We start from the raw sequence: 19,802 nt of genomic DNA on the forward strand, positions 1-19,802 counted from the left end.
ATTTCCATAAAAACATCTGGCTGGTAACTCCAAAGACTGTACAATCTGTTAATTCATCTGTTTCAGTTAACTAAAAAAAAAAAAAAAAAAAAAAAAAAAGCAGTCTGTTAACAGATTGGTCCTGAAACTCAATGTGCACATATACATATTGCTAACAAATATCAGTACTTTTTCTGATACCTCTCTTAGACATTGTGGATGCATTCAGAAGTGTCTTTTACAGCTGGTGTGAAATATTCTTGATGCACAGGTGCTTATCTGGGTTGAAAAGGGCCTGCTTAGCGTCATCAACACTATCTAGTCATGCATACACTGCTAATCAGATGGTGCAACTACAGAAAAGCAATGGCCTCTCAGCTTACTCTAGGCCATTACAACCGTGACTGTAGAAAGTCGTCAGAAAAATAACTATCACCTTCATCTACTGTCATAATTTCCTGTCATTTTAATTTTCCAGTTACAAGAAATAGTCTTTTGAAAGTGCAGTTTTCCTGTAGAAATATAAAGCTGATAAGATAATAATTTTAAAAGGTAATTTAGTTCTAAAAAAGATGTCCCCCCTCTCATGAGATGTAGAACTGAAAATATTTAAGGTGACTGTTTAAAAAAAATTAAAATATTCTTCTTACTCAATTCCTCATATTCCCACTTTTTAATCAAACTTTTAAAATTAAAGTGTGAATTTAATTTTCAGTTCATTTATAAGATTTAGTTACGGAAATGTTATCAGACTATTTGATGCACAGACAGCTGTAGCCTACAGGAGATCCCATTGGTGACTTCCAGTCCTCCTCAGGGAGCACAACAGCAGTTGTTCAGTAGTTAGCAACATTAATCAGTAGTCTACATCCCACCGTTTAAAGCAGTGAATAGGTAAGGTAAACACATATAAATCCTCATGTCTTAGAGAGAAATCTTGCATTAGTCTGTCATATGAAAGGGAAAGAATAGGAAGGTGAAGAAAGCCTTTTGAAGCTCTATTGTCAATATGGAAAGTTTCCACACTAGTCCTAACACTAGGCGAGAGAGTGGCTGAAGCACTGGCTTCTGTGGGTGAGAATTAGCTCTTTGGGCAACTGGAAAGGGCAAGGTTAGCTCACAGCAGACATTTTATGCCTCAGGAAGAAGTCTAGGGAGAACTGGCTACTTGTAGGTAATTGTAGTGTCAATCTGACTCTCCAAAATACGTTTGCCTCCTATTTTTCTGGGAGGCCAGTCAGATTGGCTTTGAGTCCCCATTAATGTCCCCATGCCAGTGCCTTACAGCTCTGCATGGCACAATGACAAATCTGGGCACAGAACACTGCAGAAGGTTTCCTCAAAAGTCAGGAGTGGGTTTTACTGCTTATTTCTCAAAATAATCTGATCTGCTGCCTCACCTTCTGAGTTGGCACCATTGTGATTTCTCTTCTTGCATCTGCTCCACTGAAATATACAGGTAAAGAGGGATGAATTTTTTAGAATTAGCATGAAAGCCATTTTAATGGCTGGACACTCATTCTCATCTTCCTGAAATCAGAAAACCACTTGATTTGATACAGCACTTACTACCTAGATACTGGAGGGCTGATTCCTAAAATGGTTACATAGGAATTTGCAAAATAAAAAGACACAGCCCTGCCCTCCATGTTTACACTGGCCAGAGGGCTGTGTTTTATCATCTAACTTCATCCCCACTCTGGACACTTGCTTTCTGCTCTGAGGGGCAGGCACTGAGATTTCTTCATCAAACTGAGACCCAAGCTCATTGCCTGACATGTTGCTGAGAAATCCAGGGTCAGCTACTTCATGTCACACCAAGCAAACTGGAAAAAGCAGAGCAAATATGAGGCTGTGTGTGCCAGAGAACGACTGAGGTGCTCTGTGAGTGTGGAGCTGTGTGAAAGCTTGGGCAGCACCCACAGCAACTGGACAAGCAATTGTGGCCCTACTTTAGGAAGGAAAAGGCGGAGTGCCAAAATGGCAGTCAAACAGAAGAGCTGAGATCTAAACAAAAATATTAAACAAAACAACAAAACAAAAAAACCCTGTATATAGGCAAGAAGCCTTTTGGAATAACACAAATTTCATTGAGAGGTATTTAAAAAAAAAAAATTGCCCGTAGTGTCTCTTGCTTTTCCAAAGGGCACATTTTACCAGATACCTGCAACAAAAATACCATAAAACATTACCTAGCTTATTCAGAAAGTCACTAAGGGGAAAAGAAAAGCTTTCTTCAAGGGGAGTTTGATGTGCTGTTTAGCCTGCTCTGTCATTTTTCTTGTCTCTTTTCATAATCTCTATGCAACCCAGAAACAGCCAGTGAAAAAGAGAGACCCTCTGCTCGTTTAATTACTTCCTGAAAATTTGACATCTACTACTTCGGTCTCATTGGATAATCTACTTTTAAATTACCTAGTCTTTCAAAGACAGCATAATTTGAGTACATTTACTTCCCTAGCTATACATCATGCCTATCAAAATTGAATGCTTCCAACATACCAATGCAGTGTTTTAACATTTCACTCCTGTAACACATTTAACAGTAAATTTAACTTTTTAACAGACTTTCATACCTTTAGCAGTGAAGCACAGTTAGAAATGGATTATTTTTTTTCTGATGACAAAGTAAAATTATGTAAAAAATTATAGCAGTTTATAAAATACTAAGCTTGGTGTCAAATTTTGTGGTAATGAGAAGGCTTTTCTTTATTCCTGCTTAAGAAAAAATCTATTATACTAATACAACTAATTTCTGAACAAAATATGAACTCAGGCATAACTCAATGAGTTGTATTTTTGCTCTACATATAATCAAAATTAAAAATGCTATCTCAAAAAAAAATCATATGCTTTTCCTCTGATTTTTTAAGACTTCTTTTTACAAAGCAATAAAATTATTTACGGAAATTTAGAATAAACTGTTCTTTAGCAGACTATTCAACTGCCATTTTAACTGGTGAATGTATTGTTTTCTAGAAATTCTGTTTTTCTCTGATCAGTATGATTATTTCTACTTCTATATCAAAACCAGAAAACTATCTTAACAACACGTATTGATTATCACCAAAATATGCAATAAGCACGTATTGAGGGTGCAGTCTCTGCAGGGAGTGTGTGTGTTTTTCAAAGCTGAAAGACTACCCCACACAGTTCCAGGATTCCTCCTGTAGAGAAACGGGAAGTGAAAAGCAGTCGCAAAAACAGACCTCTCCCCCAGATATTAGCACTGCTTTTGAGCATTCCTCTCTCAGGAAACCCAGCATTTGAGGTTGGTTTTTTTTTTCCTTTTGTTTGTCTGTAGTGACACATGTCAATAAACCCTATTTTTAAACGAGAGTAGTTTTAATTGCAGGAATGCAGATCTCATGGTGGATCCTATTGGTATAGGCACCACATGTGTGTGCAAGCATGCAAGCCAGAAGACTGTCTACAGCACATGTGCAGGTCAATCCAACATGAGCAAAACCAAAAGCAAAGGAGGTAAAGAAACAGCATGTAAAAAAAAGAAAAAAGAAAGAACCACCCCACCACCACCCCCTTGCTTCTAAATCATCGCAAAGACTGCAATATCCTGTTATCTGTTGTAGTAAATTCATTCAAAAATAAAGAAACAAATGTTGCCCTTCTGTGAAGGGAGATAATAAAAGATTGATTCTTCAAAAAGGAAAAATAAAAATCCAAACAGAGGAGAAAAGAAATACATTGTTTTAGGCAATACTCAAGAAAAGCACAGACTGACTGACATTACATTTAAGCAGCCCAAACCTCTTGATATTGTCTGTTGAAGTTGTCTTATGGAGAAAACACTACAGAGATGAAAGGCAAGTAAAAGCCACTGTATATCTGGTTGCCACAAACTTGTTCCTAAACCACGTCATTGACCTCGTGAAGATAAGATTTCTACGCTGATCCTAATTTGTTTTTCCTACTACAGAGCTGAAAGAGACTAAAAAACACCAAATGAATATACTTTTTTTTTTGTGGAGTCCATAACAAATGCATTTTATCTTAAAGAAAGAATACTACTCACCAAGGATTAGTCTTGATTTAAAATACCTATTCTGAATGCCTCCTTAATTCTGTTACTATGGTGATATAATGGTAATTAGGTAGATATAAGAAAGGCAAAAGTGTCAAATTTTGACATTAAATGATGATAAAACAGTGACACCGCTTCAGACACCAATAGTTTTAGTTAATGTCAAGGAATTAAAATCAGTTGCCTACCTGTTTCTAAAATTCTGGATTTTGATTTCATTGATTCACCAGCTCAAGCTTCCTCCTCACTCATATCTTAAACACATTTACATGTTCAGGAAATATTAAAAAAATTACAAATCTTATTAAAACTTTTGAGACTTTCACTGAACTACCATATAAAATAGGAAATAATATGGACAAATAAATCTTCCTTTCTCTATTCCAGGTTTACAGCAAAACATGTGAAGTGAAAACTGATACACAAGAAATTTTTTTAGGTATTATTTACAGTACTCACAAGAATAATCTTTGGAAGCAGGAATGTTTGGAAAGAATGACAGTAATAAATGAATATGAAAAGGTTAAGAAGTTTTAAAAGTTGAGGCTGCTGAACAAAATCATTAGAGGTATATACCTGTGGTTGAACTCTCAGGATCTTACTTAGCCTCCTAATGAAGTTTGGCCAACAGTTCCCAGTAATGTTAGTGGAAAGTGTCCTGCACATTTGAAAACTGCAATACTTATTGAACTGCCTAAATAAGGTGTTTGGTTAGGCAGAGGGCACACTGAAGGCAGGGGGTAACCCTCCATACCCTAATATTTGTACACACGCTTTCAGTGTAGTTGGTCTGGTCTCTTGCATAGTCAAGGCTATTTTTTCTGTCGGTAGTGCAGTAAGAGTTTTTAGTCTTACATGTTATTCAGTGGCACACACAGATTGGCTCTGCTTCCAAATATTTTATTATTTTTGTTTTATTTTAGCATGTGATCAACCTAAGCTGTTACATTAAAAACACAAACCAAAACATGACTGTTTATTTGAGTGTACTGGATTTTGATTGTGGTTAGCTGATTTTGCATAATCACTGTCAAACTTAGAAAATAAACTTCAAATTTCTGTGAAAATACAAACTATGCTATTTATTTATTTAGAAAAGTATTTTACTTACTATCCTATGTTTGCATAATATTTAGGGTCAGAACAGTCACAATAGAATTAAATCATTCTTCTGAATGAAGCCATGCTCATCCAGTGATTTATAAAAATGGATTAGATCTTAAAAATCATTCATTATAAATGAAAGAATTCCAGGCAACATCCCACCTGGAATTAATATCTAATTAAGTCCTACAATCTTGAAAGGAAAAAAATAAAACTTCTTTAGTGACTTATGCACTTTACCTGGCATTTTCAACTTTTCTTATAAAGGAGCTCTTATATAGTAGCTGTCACTCAAGATCTACACTTTTGCTTCAGTATCAGCTTTCAAATTCATGTTACACTGGGTATCCCTTTAAAACAATGACTAGCCACTCCTAAACTTCTGATACATCTCAAAAAGCTTGTACTAAAATTCATTTTCCTATAGAGGTTCTTAAAAATACCTGAAAAATAAGTTGTTCTGATAGTGGTTTACAGTATAAATAAATAAAAGTATAAAAAATGGAGATTTCCTTTCTTGTTTTTTGTGTGCTCTTGATTTTTTCTTGGAGCATTAGAATGCTATTTTCTATCCTCCCCTGAACATTGCAGGGCTGCTACAGAACATAAAATATGTTGTGTACACAACGTACAATATATTGTGTACACAACACACATATGTTCCTGACGTAAGATCAGTTTTTTCCATTTGAAATCTGTCCCCGTTACATGAACATTCCTTGGGGCAAGGCCCAGGTGTGAAGCCTAGCTTTAGTGAAATACATTTCCCAATGATCATGACAGAGTCAGCATTTTGTAAAGAAAGTACATCTGTAAGAGATATAAAGTTCCTCTAGAAGAAGAGTGCCATGAAGGTAGAAACAACTCAGTTACTTTAGTCAGACAAGCATTTCCTTATCTGTAGAAAAATAAAATAACTTTATAAGTAAATGTAATAAGCTCTGTCTAATATTGGGTGATTTTTTTGACCATCTGCAATAAAAAGCCCAACGGGCGAAGTTCCTCTTCCCCTTAAGGAATTTCTTTTTCCTTATTTCTTTTTGACTTTGAAAAAGGGTAAGAATTATTTTTTTAAACAATTTGCTGCAGATTAAAATTAACACTGTACATTTCAATTATTATCAAATCATCAGGGAGCCAAAAGAATTGGTATCTTTTTAATTAAAATATTTTTATCAGATAACCTAAGCCTCTAAGGCCATATATTTGATTTTAATTAAAAAAAATTCTGCTTGTGATCATTGTTCAGAATTAATATACCAAATAAAATATGGGAAGAAAGGAGGTAAAGGGAGGTTATATAGTGTTACCTGATAAAAGGAGACAGTAATATTTAAAATGAGGTAAGTGTTACACCGATTTATGATGTATTTTATCTTCTAGAGAAACCCTAGTTTATCGTAGTGTCGTTCAGTTTGAAACGTCAGCTGTATATCTTTCTGCTTTTGAATGTAACTCTAGGTTGAAAGGAAAAGGTTTGCAGTGACGTGATGTATAAGCAGATCAAAAGCTTGGCATTTTTTCTGGGATAATTCGCTTTGATATTGAAACATTTTTGTTGTCATAAATACATAAATATTATAAATATCTTATAAATATCTTGAAAGAATATTAATTAATAACACTTAATGCGCCTCTCATCTTCATGATGCTGTACAAACATCTACAAATCAGAAAGGATGAAATGTTCCTTTTGTTTTAGTCCTCACTCAGATTATCCTGTAAACATCCTCATCCCTAACCCACTAAGCACCAGAATTTGAAAATTTTTTTGTTTCTAAACAGAACCAAAATAGCTTCATTCATACTCTCCTTTCCTTTGTATCCATAACATATCTGTATCAGGAGCCTTGCCAGTACAAAAAAAAAAAAAAATAATTCTAGTTTGTAAGATAACAGGGCCAAGCAAATAAACCTCTAAATCCCACACTTAATCTAACCACTGAAAAGCAAGGTAGCAGCCCAGCACCAGGCTGACCTGAGTGTTACAGCTGGGGAACACAGCAAGGAAAGCAGAGGTGGCACTTGGCAGCAGCTCCATGCTGTGCATGAGATGAAAATGCTTTGGCTTTTAAGGACACTAGTGAATGTTGCTTTATTACATTTTGAAAATATAGTTATTATATGCTTTATTATATGCTAACCAGGATTCAAGAGCTGCTGTGGCTGAAGGAGGAAAGATGTCACTAACCTGCAGGTGAGCAGGATTTAGCTTCTTTCAAGGTAGCTGTTCCTGCCTTCCATTGTCTTCCAAATATCAAAGAAGCAATGAGATGTCACTTCTTGGTAAATGGTCACTAAAAACACTGTCGGTTCTCATATCCTAGGATTATACCAGTTGCTCATTTACCATTCAAAATCACAAAAATCATGGATTTCTGGTCCTAATGCTTGAAGGCATTTATCCATCCCATTTCTCTGTGCATACCCATATATCCAATGGAGACTGCATTTCAATTTTCTTCATAGATTTAATAGTATACACACACTTTGAAGAAATTAACTGAAGGAAAAAAAGATTATCTTCTCTTGTACTGTCAGTGAGTTATTTTGCTCTTTGTAAGCTAAGCCAGTCCCCCTGACCACTGTTGTTTATTTCCATTTACAGAAATTTGTAGGATAATGTAGCATGTAGTCTAAGGATTATAGCAGCCTGACACAATTGTCAGCACAATTTATTAAAAAGTGCCAGCCTGAAGTCTCATGATCTTCCACTTTTCATCCTTAGAAAACAATTTTTGGTCTAGGTTAGAGTATATTTATTCATTATACTGTTAATTTTTTAGCTCTCATAGCTTGTTCCCAGAGTAAATAAGACAATTGCTATTTTAGTCTATAAGCCATTAAAACATTTCCCTCGTAAGACTTCAGGGTCTGGACTGTACACTTTAGTGTTAACATCTCAGATGTAACTACAAGAAAAGAAATCTTTGTTAAACCAGAAGGATTTGTTTTATTTTCACTCTTAAAAAAAAAAATAAAACCAACCAACCAACCAAAAAAACCCAGCGAAAACAAAAACAAACAAAAAAACCACACACACACAAAAAAAAGTCACACAAAAAAAATCTACAAAAACCCCAATAACAACAAAAAATCCCCACAACAGATTTTTCCAACTAAGGAAAAGAAGAAACTTGCATAAATCTGCCAGGGACTCAGCTCACAATTTAAGCTCATCCTGGTGGCTGAGGGATTAATAAATAACTGTGGAGCACTCATATACATTCTGGGGATTTAAATTAACATAATTTAGGCAGCAGGGTTTTATTTATGCGCATGAAATCCCTTAGCTTCTCATTACATCAACTTCTTGGATCCATTGGGCTCATTCCAATCCAGTGAAATGCAAAAGGAGGGTCATCTATCAGCTTAGGGTGTTTTAGATTTGGCCTGTTGAAGAAAACAGGTCTTGAAGACATTTTCAGACTTTCTCTTGGAGAGGCTCATTTACCTTGGGAGTTTGGTACAAATTTATAGACACCACTTTAGGCTTTAATTTTTGTATGTTAGTCTTCCACTGAATGGCTTTCAGGTTATCATCTGAATCAGGTTATCATCTGAATCATTTATGCACACACTCAGGCCGATGCACATACATGGATACACACAAACATGTAGAGCACGAAGACTTATGTAGAAAATTAAGCATTTGCTTTTCTGTTACCATTTCATGATTCTGAGAAGGAAAAAAAGATCTACTTTCTTTCAAAGCTTCCCAGGACAAAAAAGATTCTTGAAAGATCCATATCAGAGCAGTGACCAAGTTCATTACTGGTCTGACAGTGAAACAGGAGGCATCCCTTGAGTTTCCCTTCAGTGGGTTCATGTTAGAGAAACATTTCTTAGTCTTCTGTTCACTAAGTTTCTATCAAGCTAAAAATATATTTAGAAATTTACAATACTCAATGTTTCACTAGCAACAATTTACAGTTTATTAAAAATATTTTTTAAAAAGGAACAATAAAATACATGTTTGTACAGGAGCCAATTTACTGTATCTTCCCATTTCTTTTCCTCTTTCAGGGAGAAACAAGATGCTTTTCTGAAACACTGTTCTGCCCTGGTGAAAAAAAGAGAACAAATACATTAACCGGATCTCACTTTTCCGTTGTTCACTGTCCTAGCAAACTGACCCTGGAGTTTTGGCAGCTGAGGTACATGGAAAGGAAGTGTGCAGACAAACCCCTCTTTGCCAACAGGAATTGGGTGGAAGACAAATTTGCAGGCCAATTTGGTCCTTCATAATTGACTGGGGTATACAAATTATAAGGGACTCCAACATGCACATCGAAAGACGAATCACCAGGGACAAGGATAATTTACTCTGCACAATTCTAAAAGGAGAGTTTTGACTGACTTTTACCTTTTACCATAACATACTCTTTCTCTTGTGTTTTTTACTATTAATCTATTCAAGAGACCCCACAAGCCTCAGACATTCAGCACTACGGTAGCTGTCGTCAGCCCCAACACTTTATCACCTGCGCTTTACAGAAGGTGAACCTGGAGCACAGAGTCTGCCATTTACCACAGTCAAATGGGCAAGTAAGAGACCTAAAAATAAAGCTTCCTCTCAAGCCTCCTATAACCAGCTGCCAGGGGTCTAGGTGCAGATCTATATTTTTCCAGTCACATAGTGCACCCTTAGAATCAGAGGGCAGCAAAGAGTCTATCTCATTTAAATCCATTGCGACTCCAAGAAAGAGAATCTTGACTTGTTTGCTATGCTTCCCTTGACATACTGCCTCCAGGGCAGTGTTCAAAATGACCTTACATAACAGTTTACATTCATAATCCATCACTGCGGAGGGAAATCAAAACAACAGACTCTTTCCCGGTTCATAATGAAGGGCTGCTCTTGTTCTGTTTTGTCCTTGGGAAAGAACCAGTGGTGAAGTCAGATTAGAACTACAAAAAACACAGAGCACCCCCACCCCCCAAAAATAACTCTTGTACCATGTGCATTTGCAAATTATCTGCACCTTGGCAATGTGCATTTACAAAGTAGTTGCAAAAATCAAGTGGCTGAAAATTAAATAAAACAACTTTTCTTCAAAACTCAAAGGCCTCTTAATGCTTATCAGATGACAAATCTCACTGAAATACTTCAAGTATCACTTTTAAAAGATTCTAAATATTAATCTATGCACACATTGTGCTGTTTTTATATGCAAAATTTACGTTTTTCAGCAATGACTATATTTAATACAGATTTCTTTTCCCTTCCAAGTTCTTTCTTCACCTGTCAATATAATATTTCAGAATCTTGCAAAACAATGTTGTTACTTACCAGAACAGAAGAAATCTCACCATCTCTTAACTTGAGGCTGACAATGAAAGCCCCCTTCATTTTACTTGTCAGTCCAATTAAAAAAAAAATTCTTGACTCAAAAAGTGAGTGAATAAACAAACATGACACAGCAGGTTTAGAGATAATAACTCAATGAATTGATAAAAACCTTGAATTCTGTAGTATTTTTACTATCACCAGATCTAAAACAGTTTGACTAAACAGCTCCCCTTCTTTGGTGAGAGAAACAAGGATGGAAGCTGTACAACAACCTTCAGTGCTTCTTGATAAATAGCAAAATAGCTCAGTGGAAATGTTCAACTTCTCTGTGATTAAAAAACAAACCTTTAATGTAGTTTTTGTTTACTGTATTATAAGTGTAGCGTTGGAAGTTGTTGCCAAAGAATCATTGGAACAGGCATCAGTAAGGCAGAGTCAGCCAGCCAGCTCTTTGAAAATGATTCAGTTCCTCTAGTCTTATGACTAAAATAATATGCAGTGGCTCCAGCTCGAAGCCTGGTTAATACATCTGTCCAGAACACATAATTACTTGGTCATAACATTCCCCCGGCCACCAGCCAACAAACCAATCAGCATTTCTTCTTAACTCACTAGAATTTTTGCTGTGTCAAACTGTTTGATCTCTAGGTAGTAAAAATGCAAAAAATGGAAGGACACTGCACTGGAAAGTTTTAATTTAACACAGTTTCTCATGGAAATTAAATCTGAGGAGAAACATGTTTTTGTTGACATTGCTAGAGTTGAGATTTTTTTATTCTGCTTTGGGAATGATATTGACATATTTATCTCCCAGTTTTTTCTTATCTCTTCACCAGCTAAGATTCTGAAATGTAATCTCCCTTTCATTAATTACTTTCACAAAAAACCTCATGTTTATGAGAAAGTTAAATGATACCAGCAAATTTAACATGCCACGATGTGTGTAACTATCAAATTATCAACCGTGCTTGAATGTGTACACTGTGCATGGAAATGAAACTGAAAGAGGTGAAAAAGACAGTATTTACACAGATACTACTATCCACAGTTCTCTAAGCTTTGTTTGTAAGTGCATATGTTTAATTTTCTGAAGTCTAATTTTGCAAACTCTGTTCCAGTTCCTGAGGCACTTCACACCTATAAAAGCTTTATATTTACTTCACCAGGACACAGGAGCAGGAGAACAGTAGTGTTATACTTGCTTCCTATAGCATGTGCCAAAAGCACACTCAGGAAAGCACTCCATGCACATTTCAGAGTAATTCAATCTTTTCTCTATGCAGATATTGTATTTCTAAAGTAGCAAAATAAATTGTTACATTTTCTACAGTGAAAAACTTTGGCATCACACTCAAACAAGCAACCTTAAAGAAGCTGCAAAATTTCCAAGTTCATACTAGATTTATTGGCTTAAGTGCTTTAGTTTCACACAGTATCCTTTTTTTATCAATGTCTCCAGACAAAGAAACACCTTTACCTCATGGCCAATACTGAGACTTAAAGGCACTGCAAGAATACAAATAAAGAACAAAGCACTTTACCTGTCTACATGGGCTATTAGTCATTTGTTCTGGCAAATAAGAAAACAACAATTTCTCTAGTTTGCTTCACAAGATTTCACAAGAGCCTCACCAGATGCATTTACATTTTTTATTTTAAGAGCCGTACATGTGAGAGGACAGTACGGTTCCCCAGTCTTCGAATGGAAGACTGGAAGGAAGATGAAGCTCTCATCTGAAATCTCTTGTAGGTTTTCTCTCCCTGGGTCACAGAAGGAGGAAGGATTAGGAGAATCCCTCTTTCAGAAGGAACTAGAATGTGGTTGGAGTTGATTTTCAGAGAAACTCATTTACTTTCCTGTCACAGGCTTGGTTGTTTATTTCCTACTGGTATAAAATCTCAGATTCAACACCTTTTCTGTGCAAAAGTCAAATTGAGAACACCCAAACAGTATCTTCTGAATTCTTGGAGTAGTGCAATACAGGGATAATTAAATATTTCAGAAGTCTTTATGTATGTTCTATGAGTGTTAATAATAGTATCATACATTTCAACATTTACAAAGATTGTATGCATTTAGATGAAGAGAATCTGTGACAGAACTGAAAAATGGTTAATTATTAACCAAAGGATGCCAAGGAATGATGGGGTTCATATAATGTGTACCAGCTTCTACTTAAAACCACCCTTACTTTCCTGAGTCTAAACATTCAAACTGTTATAGTTAAAAGCAAAGTTAACTCTTCACAACATTTTGAGCAATAAGGGAAAATATTTTATAACTTTTATGCTCCAGAGGATACTTGGCAAATATACAGACTGGTGTCTTAATTTAGAAATGCCACAATAATATTGCCTGAATTCATGTGATCTACCTACATCAGTTACTTCTTCATGCAAGTGCACTTTTGTCCAACTTTAATTCTATGATCTTGCATTAGATTTTCAACAGAATTCCTGTATTATTTGGTGAAATCATCATACGGCATTTTTTATGTCTTCTGCATTTATGGTGTCTTTAACCATTACACAGAGGCATGTTATCCAGCCTTGCTTTAAATACAAAGCTATGAACTTCATGTGTATATACCCACCTTCGTCCCTCACACCAAGCTTAATGGAGTACTTTGCAGATTTATTTTCATGCTACCTTACTATTAAGACCCATGAAATGACTGGGGTTTTTATCCTCATACAGAAACAAAAAAAAATTCATCAGGAAAAGTCATGAATTTGTAAGATAATCTTCGCATACATAGTAGAGTGAAAAGTTTGACTATTTACATAGGTTCTCAGTGTCAGCACAGAACAGTTTCAGCAGTAGTATTGAAGGCTCAATTCCCCTGGAAAACTGGCCACAGGTCTTTCATATTAGTTAAAATAAGAAATTATGAAAATAAAGTAAATATCTGAATGAGAATATTAGCATTTGTACGCTTTCCTGTTTCCCTCATCAACAGAAGTGAAAATGCCCAAAAATTCTCATGTGTCCCCTAAATATGTCTTGGCCACGTTTGCATAGATGATGTCTAGATACATTTTTTTTCCTGAAATGTTTATTCCTCCTCACAGCATCATAAAATTTCAATAAATCCCACCTTGCCAAAACCCCAACTAACCACAGGCACTGAGGTATCTATTACCCTCTCCACTAGAAATGAGGAGAGGCACCTGGAATACAAATTCCCCTCTGGAGATGCCTTTCTATCAGATGTGAAGTTCAAAGCTAACATAACTGAGGGGTAAGGTGAAGGTAACCTTAAAATTGTCTCAGCTGTTACTTCAAATGAAACACTTAATTTCCATCCTTATGGGGTGGTGTGGTGCATCCAGACCAACATCTCACAGGATGCTTTGCTGAAGCATGAGAACCACAGCAATCTCCCATCTCTCTCTTTCCTCTGCTGCCACTCTTTCCAAAGGCAATATTTATCCTTCTACTCAGAAATGAAAATGAAAGCTGGTGTGTGACAAAATGTACAGTATGATGCAAAGCATTTCATGTCATAAAAAAACAACTTAAAGCCAGCATGCCAGTGATGATATCATTCATAGACAACAGTTAATTTGGAAAGTGGAAGGGAGAAGCCAATATCTGTAGTGTGATGTGATTTTATACTGAAAAGCCCTCACATAAATGCACAAGTGCACAGGAATGGAATTGAAAGCACTTAGTTTGGGGACTGAACAATTGGGAACAATATACACTTGGGAACCACTTTCCATTGGTTGATAGATGAGAAAATTGACTTTATTCTTTAACCTGTTATTGAACCTCTATTAACATTTCCTGATTTTTGCAGTCTTAACCAGTAATCTTAAGCAGTCTTAAATCTATTACCCTTTACTAAGGGTGCTTTTTTTCCCTCCTGGAATATGCGTCTTTTCCAAAACAACTATCATAGTTTGATCTGGTTAAAAAGAAAAATCTTTAATTACTATTAAATACACCTTTGACTGAATCCAGGCTACAATGCAACAAGTAACAATGTATTCTGGATGAACTCTAAAGGGCTTCTTACTGTTATATATTCATCCCTTCATCAAGACAATCCACTGTACTTCAGGCAGTATACATATATTGCAGTCTGTGTATATAGATGCTGTATATATTACTGCTTCCTTAAAATAACAAGCAGAGTCATGAGAAAATATAAAGAATAAAGATGAAAGACATAACTGCTTAGTTTGGAAACTAAACATAAATTAAGGTGGAAGAAATTCTCATTATTTACTTAGGGCCTGATCCAAAGCTCTTTTAAGTCAGTGGAAAGAACATCAACTGCACAAGGATTTAAAATGTGACACTACAGTTGAATGCTTTGAGAAAATGTCTGGGAAAGCAGAAACCAAAAACAAAACAAAACAAAACAAAACAAAACAAAACAAAAAAAAAACAAACAAAAAAACCCCACAAAAACCCACAAAAAACAAAAACAAAAAACCAACCAAAAAAAAAAAACCCCAAAAAAACCCCCCAAAAAACCCCCCCAAAAACCCCACTTAGAAGTAGGAAGGGAAAGGGCTTCCTGGATTAGTTTACACCATTTTTACCTGTGGGACAGTCTTGATCTCAGCTTATGAGGACATGCATTGCTTTATTCCATCTGTGCAAGAGTGAAGCATGCTATAACTTTGTGGCACTGAATCAAGTGTAAGAAAGGGCTAGAGCAGGAAATAAAATACGTAATAGTCACATGGGCACTGCAACTAGGGGAGAACAGCTCAAAGAAACTGTGTCTGTGACCTCTAGTGAGGTCTCAGCCCATTCTGCAGATCAGGGCAGCAATCCATGCACCACAGGTTTGGGAGCATGACTGGCACACTGTACGTGTCAGGAGGCCCGTGCTGCTGAAACCAGTGCAGATCAAAGAAAATAGCAACCAAAGGAAAGTCAGGGCTTCTCAAGATTTCCAGCATCCCCTCCATTACTTTCTAACTTCTCCACTGATACTAAACTCTGCATCCAAAGTACAGGATGAGACTTTTGAGTTTAGTTTTTCCTCCCAATGAAATTTAGTTTTCTGGCTCTTTTGCTTTTCTGTCTTTTTGCTCCTATGTTCGTCCTTTGGGAATCTTAGCTAAAGGGTGGGTTCTCTCCACTAATGAATCCATCCATTATTCTGACGGAATATTAAGTTATCATTAAATTTAGCACATCACACTACTGATGTTGAGAAATTTTTTGAGTGCCATGGGGCATCTACACAGAACACTCCTATAGATATTTTAATATATGGGAAAGCATAGAGCATTCCATTTGAGTTCCAGGGCAGAGAAAATCTGTATTGAATGTGTGTAACACACTTGAATGTAAGTCTCCAAGAGTGCACAAAATTATATGACGGGGGCAGGTTTTCACATACTTTTTCCTATTCCACATCCACAAGAGCGTGAAAGTCAGTGCTGAATAGTCCTAAAAAAAAATCCCTCAAAGCTTTCTTCTCATTCACTATTGTTTTATTTGCTTCTTGACTCTTGCAGTCCAGAGCAATCAAAGTAATATAACTTACAGTTCAGTGAAACTTTGTATAGTATGTAGACTTGGTCCTATAATTCCATCTAACAGAAACTACGATAAAAATAGTAGAAGAGAGACCAGTGATTGAAAAAGTCTGGTTCTGTGTAATTGTCAGAGAATCACAGAATTAAATAATTAATAAAATTTACTTTATTTTATAAAATTATGAAGCTAGACTTTTCCTGATCTGTTTTGACTGTAAGTCATCCAAGGAAAGAATAAAGAAGGAATTTAGTGTTTGCTTGTAAAATCATTGGAAACAGAAACCTGAGCCAACTAAAGTTTAACAGTAAAAAAATTTACTCACCACCACATTGCTACTGTTTAATTGTTTATTACTTTGAAAATGTACTCCCAATAGTAACATTAAAATCTGGTTCCAGGCCAACCCAGACACATAAGGTAGAGCTGGAAAAGATCCAGTTAGTTTACAGCGTCACATTTTGCAGTGTCAAAGCAGCAAAAGTTTCCTTCAGATTCAAGGACATCATAATATCTTGTTTAAGTTAAATGCTGAAAATATAAACAGACTTTGATAATTTTTTCTCTTTTTTTTTTCCTTTTTATGTTTGGACTCATCATAGTGGAAACAGCTTCCAACACGTGGATGAAACTAAACAGACTCAGTGATATTATTCTGGGAAAACAAACTCTTACCTTCAAGAACCTGTGCCCACCCTGCTGAGTCAGTTGAGAAGTTCAGCTGATTAAACTTCAGCAACTAAATTTAAAGAAAAACTTCCAAAAAAATGTCAGCAATGCAAAACAGGTGTGGGGAAACCAACATTCACATAAAGAGCAATTTTCACAGGAAATGTAGGCTGTTTGACTGCCAATTCTATTTATGGCATCTTCAAGTTTCTCCCTGTTCCATTCATACTGGAAGTACCAAGATTAGTGTTTGGTTGCCCAAATCAACTCCATGCCTTTTTGGAATGTTGTAAAGCAGTCTCCTAGGAGACAGCTGTGTCATTTCCCTCAGCTCTTGATCTCATAACTCTATCTACAAACAGAGACGATGTTCCTTGACTCTGGTAACAATTTCTTCCCCAAAATGTTGATATTAGCACCTCCACCATTTTCACTACAGTTCATTAGAGCATGGTGGCTTGTACACTGTATGAAGAAAGCAAGCCATTCTTTGTACATCCATTATGCGCCCAAGTTTAAAAGTGTGTTAAAGAATTCTTCGTATAATATCATGTTCTACAGTGTATTTCATTCAACATATATTCTGGCAGACATTCCTTAATACTTTTCATTGATCTATGGCTTCAGTTATCCTAAAGAGCTTCTCTATTCAGCCTGTAACTCTTCCCATCCACCCTAGAGAAAAAAATCCCAACACAATACCAAAATAAACCTGCAATCACTCTGCAGGATGATTGCTCTCTTTCCTGAGCCGTTGTCACACAGCTGAGAGTTTAGCCACTGCACTGCTGGGAGGGGACTGTGCCACCCCTCAGAGATGAGTCTGCATTAAAAGCTGGGCCAGAGGAACTCACCCAGACTCCCAGAGCACTGCACAGGAGGGAGAATGAGCAGCAGTGACAACAGGCATGCTCTGCCCTGCAGCAGTGATCACCACTTGCATCTCGCCCAGCACCACAAGTGCCTGAGGCAAGCAAAGGCTCCCGCCTGGTCTCTGTGTCCCTTAGCAAGTTATTATATAGCCTTATCCAAAGCAGTGAGGCTATTGCTATTTTATGGCTTAAATTTGATACTGCACTCCTCTTCTCTGTTTGTTAGCGTGTGTCCTAGCTTGCAGCCTGTGAGGAGAAAGAAACTGCATTTTTCTGTGGAGGGCTAGCAATTTTTGATAATAATTACTAAACTACAAGACTATGTTATGTTTATTTTTAGGCCATATTATATTTTGTGAAAGAACTTGAGCTTTTTCTTAATGGCCTTACTAGACACATGGCAGTACATGAATGGAATGTAAATATATGTAATTATTTTACCCATTTTTTAAGCCATAATGTTCTGAATGATCTCAAATGGCTTTCCAAATTGGTCTATGAATGACATGGCTTAGCTGCTAAAACCACAGAAGAAACTCCTGTACCACAGAGTGGACTAGCACAGCTTTCTCTTCCTGGTAAAGTGTGTTTGTTCTGTACTATCAACAAAATATTGTATTTCACAATACCTCACTCTTAACAATACATTAGCAAAGACATAATCTCAGTCTTCCAGCCAAAAAAGCCCTCCAAGACATTTAGACTGTAGTATTGTATTTTCCCTTGGTTAATAAAGTACTTAGGGAGAATATTATTCAAAAGGCAACAAGCAGGAACAAATGTCTCTGCCTTCAAGTCCCAGGAGAGTGTGATGGCATTAAGAGAAATTAAACATTTCAAACTGCTGCATTAAAATAAACTCCTATAAACATGTACTTAGGATTATAAGTATGGAGAAACCATTCAGAACAGAACACAGAAAAGGACTAACAGAAGGAGTCTTCACAGCACCTGCTGACTTTACAGAAAACCAAGATGAAGATTCAAGAATAAAGAAGGGAAAAGAATCACAGTACATGGTGGAATATCAAACACTGCAATAATTGCTGGGTGTTGTCACTTCAAAGCAAAAATTATTTTATTTTTATTTGACTGGATAAAGCAAGTATCTTTGCAGAGATGCACCCTCATTTTTATCCATGCTTCAAACACACTAATGAAAAATCACAGTCATACTCTTCCTGCACAGAGTTTGGTAAAACTGCCCTGGAAGGTTACACAGACTGATTAACAAACATATCCCACAGCTGCCCTTGGCTGTCCCAAATGGCTTCTGTTCCACTGCAAATGAAGATGTTTAAATTTGTGCTGAAGGGGGCCAAGGAGTCACCCAGTACTGGTGTGGAGTCCTAAAATTCTTGTTTTCTTTCCTGCCTTGCATAGGCATAGAGGTCGGAGGCTGAATTGGCCTGCAACAAAGGGTTTTAGAGCTTTCTTTTAGCACACCATCAAATAACTCAGTTAAAAAAAAAAATTAAAAAAAAAAAAAAAGGAAAAAAGCACAATTTTACCTGTTCTTGTAATAATCTCATTTCCTGATTGACAGGTACTGAAAAATCCCCAAAAGTCAGATTTCATGCTACTGCTGTGTCATGCAGAATGCTCCATATCAAAATACAATCCTGTAAAGAGCAAAGATCAAAAATAGCAACTTTCTTTGGATTCAGTGTGGAAAGACACCATACTTTGTACATCCCAACAAAGTAAAATGTTGAAACAGAGTGCATAACTGCAAGCATGTAAGGTTACAGGTCCGGTGACATGCTCAAAGGTCAGTGCATGCTCGTACATTAACTGGTGTCAAGGCATTGAGTTTGCTACTCTTATGATAACTGGCACAAAAGAGACTTCAAAATTGTGATGAATTTTATTTTATTTTATTTATGTATCATACGCATATTTTCCTCTTGTCCTTATTTAGAAGATACACCTCTGTTGCTTCTGTGTGCACTGCATAAATCAAAGATGCTGAATGGAGGCTGAAATGACAAAATTGAGCGCTGAGACATGAAAAATGCATTCTAATATTTAGTCCTGCAAGATTTTGTCCCATCCAGTTTCATCCACAAAAAAAACAATGTCATGAAATTAGGAAGAAATTGAAGTTACATATGAGCTCAGGGCAACTGTGGTCTTAGGAGAAATGGAATTTTCCAACACCACATCCCTTGTGTAGAAGTTACATTTATTATCCTCATTCTCCTTGAGATGCACCGTGTCTTTGAAAACAGAGGAAAGTACATTTATTAATGTTGCTGTAAATAACCTCAGCTGTTCTCTTTGCTGTACTTTAGCAATGAATCTTATTTTGATACTAAATTTAAGCAATCTCTGTAAGGG

At 36.3% G+C, this 19,802-nt stretch overlaps 1 long non-coding RNA gene across 1 annotated transcript; it reads right to left on the reverse strand.

The window, feature by feature from the left end:
* LOC136291171 (uncharacterized) lies at positions 1-16,630 on the reverse strand. The gene is made up of 3 exons (XR_010721443.1): positions 16,597-16,630; positions 1,380-1,425; positions 1-70 (listed from the first exon to the last, which is right to left on the reverse strand). It is a non-coding gene; the product is annotated as an uncharacterized lncRNA (long non-coding RNA).
* Between the last annotated feature and the right edge of the window lie 3,172 nt (positions 16,631-19,802).

This window comes from Chamaea fasciata, unplaced genomic scaffold (genome assembly GCF_029207755.1).
Source record: "Chamaea fasciata isolate MVZ Bird 193981 ecotype frontalis unplaced genomic scaffold, bChaFas1.0.hap1 SCAF_6, whole genome shotgun sequence".
Lineage (NCBI taxonomy): Eukaryota > Metazoa > Chordata > Aves > Passeriformes > Sylviidae > Chamaea > Chamaea fasciata.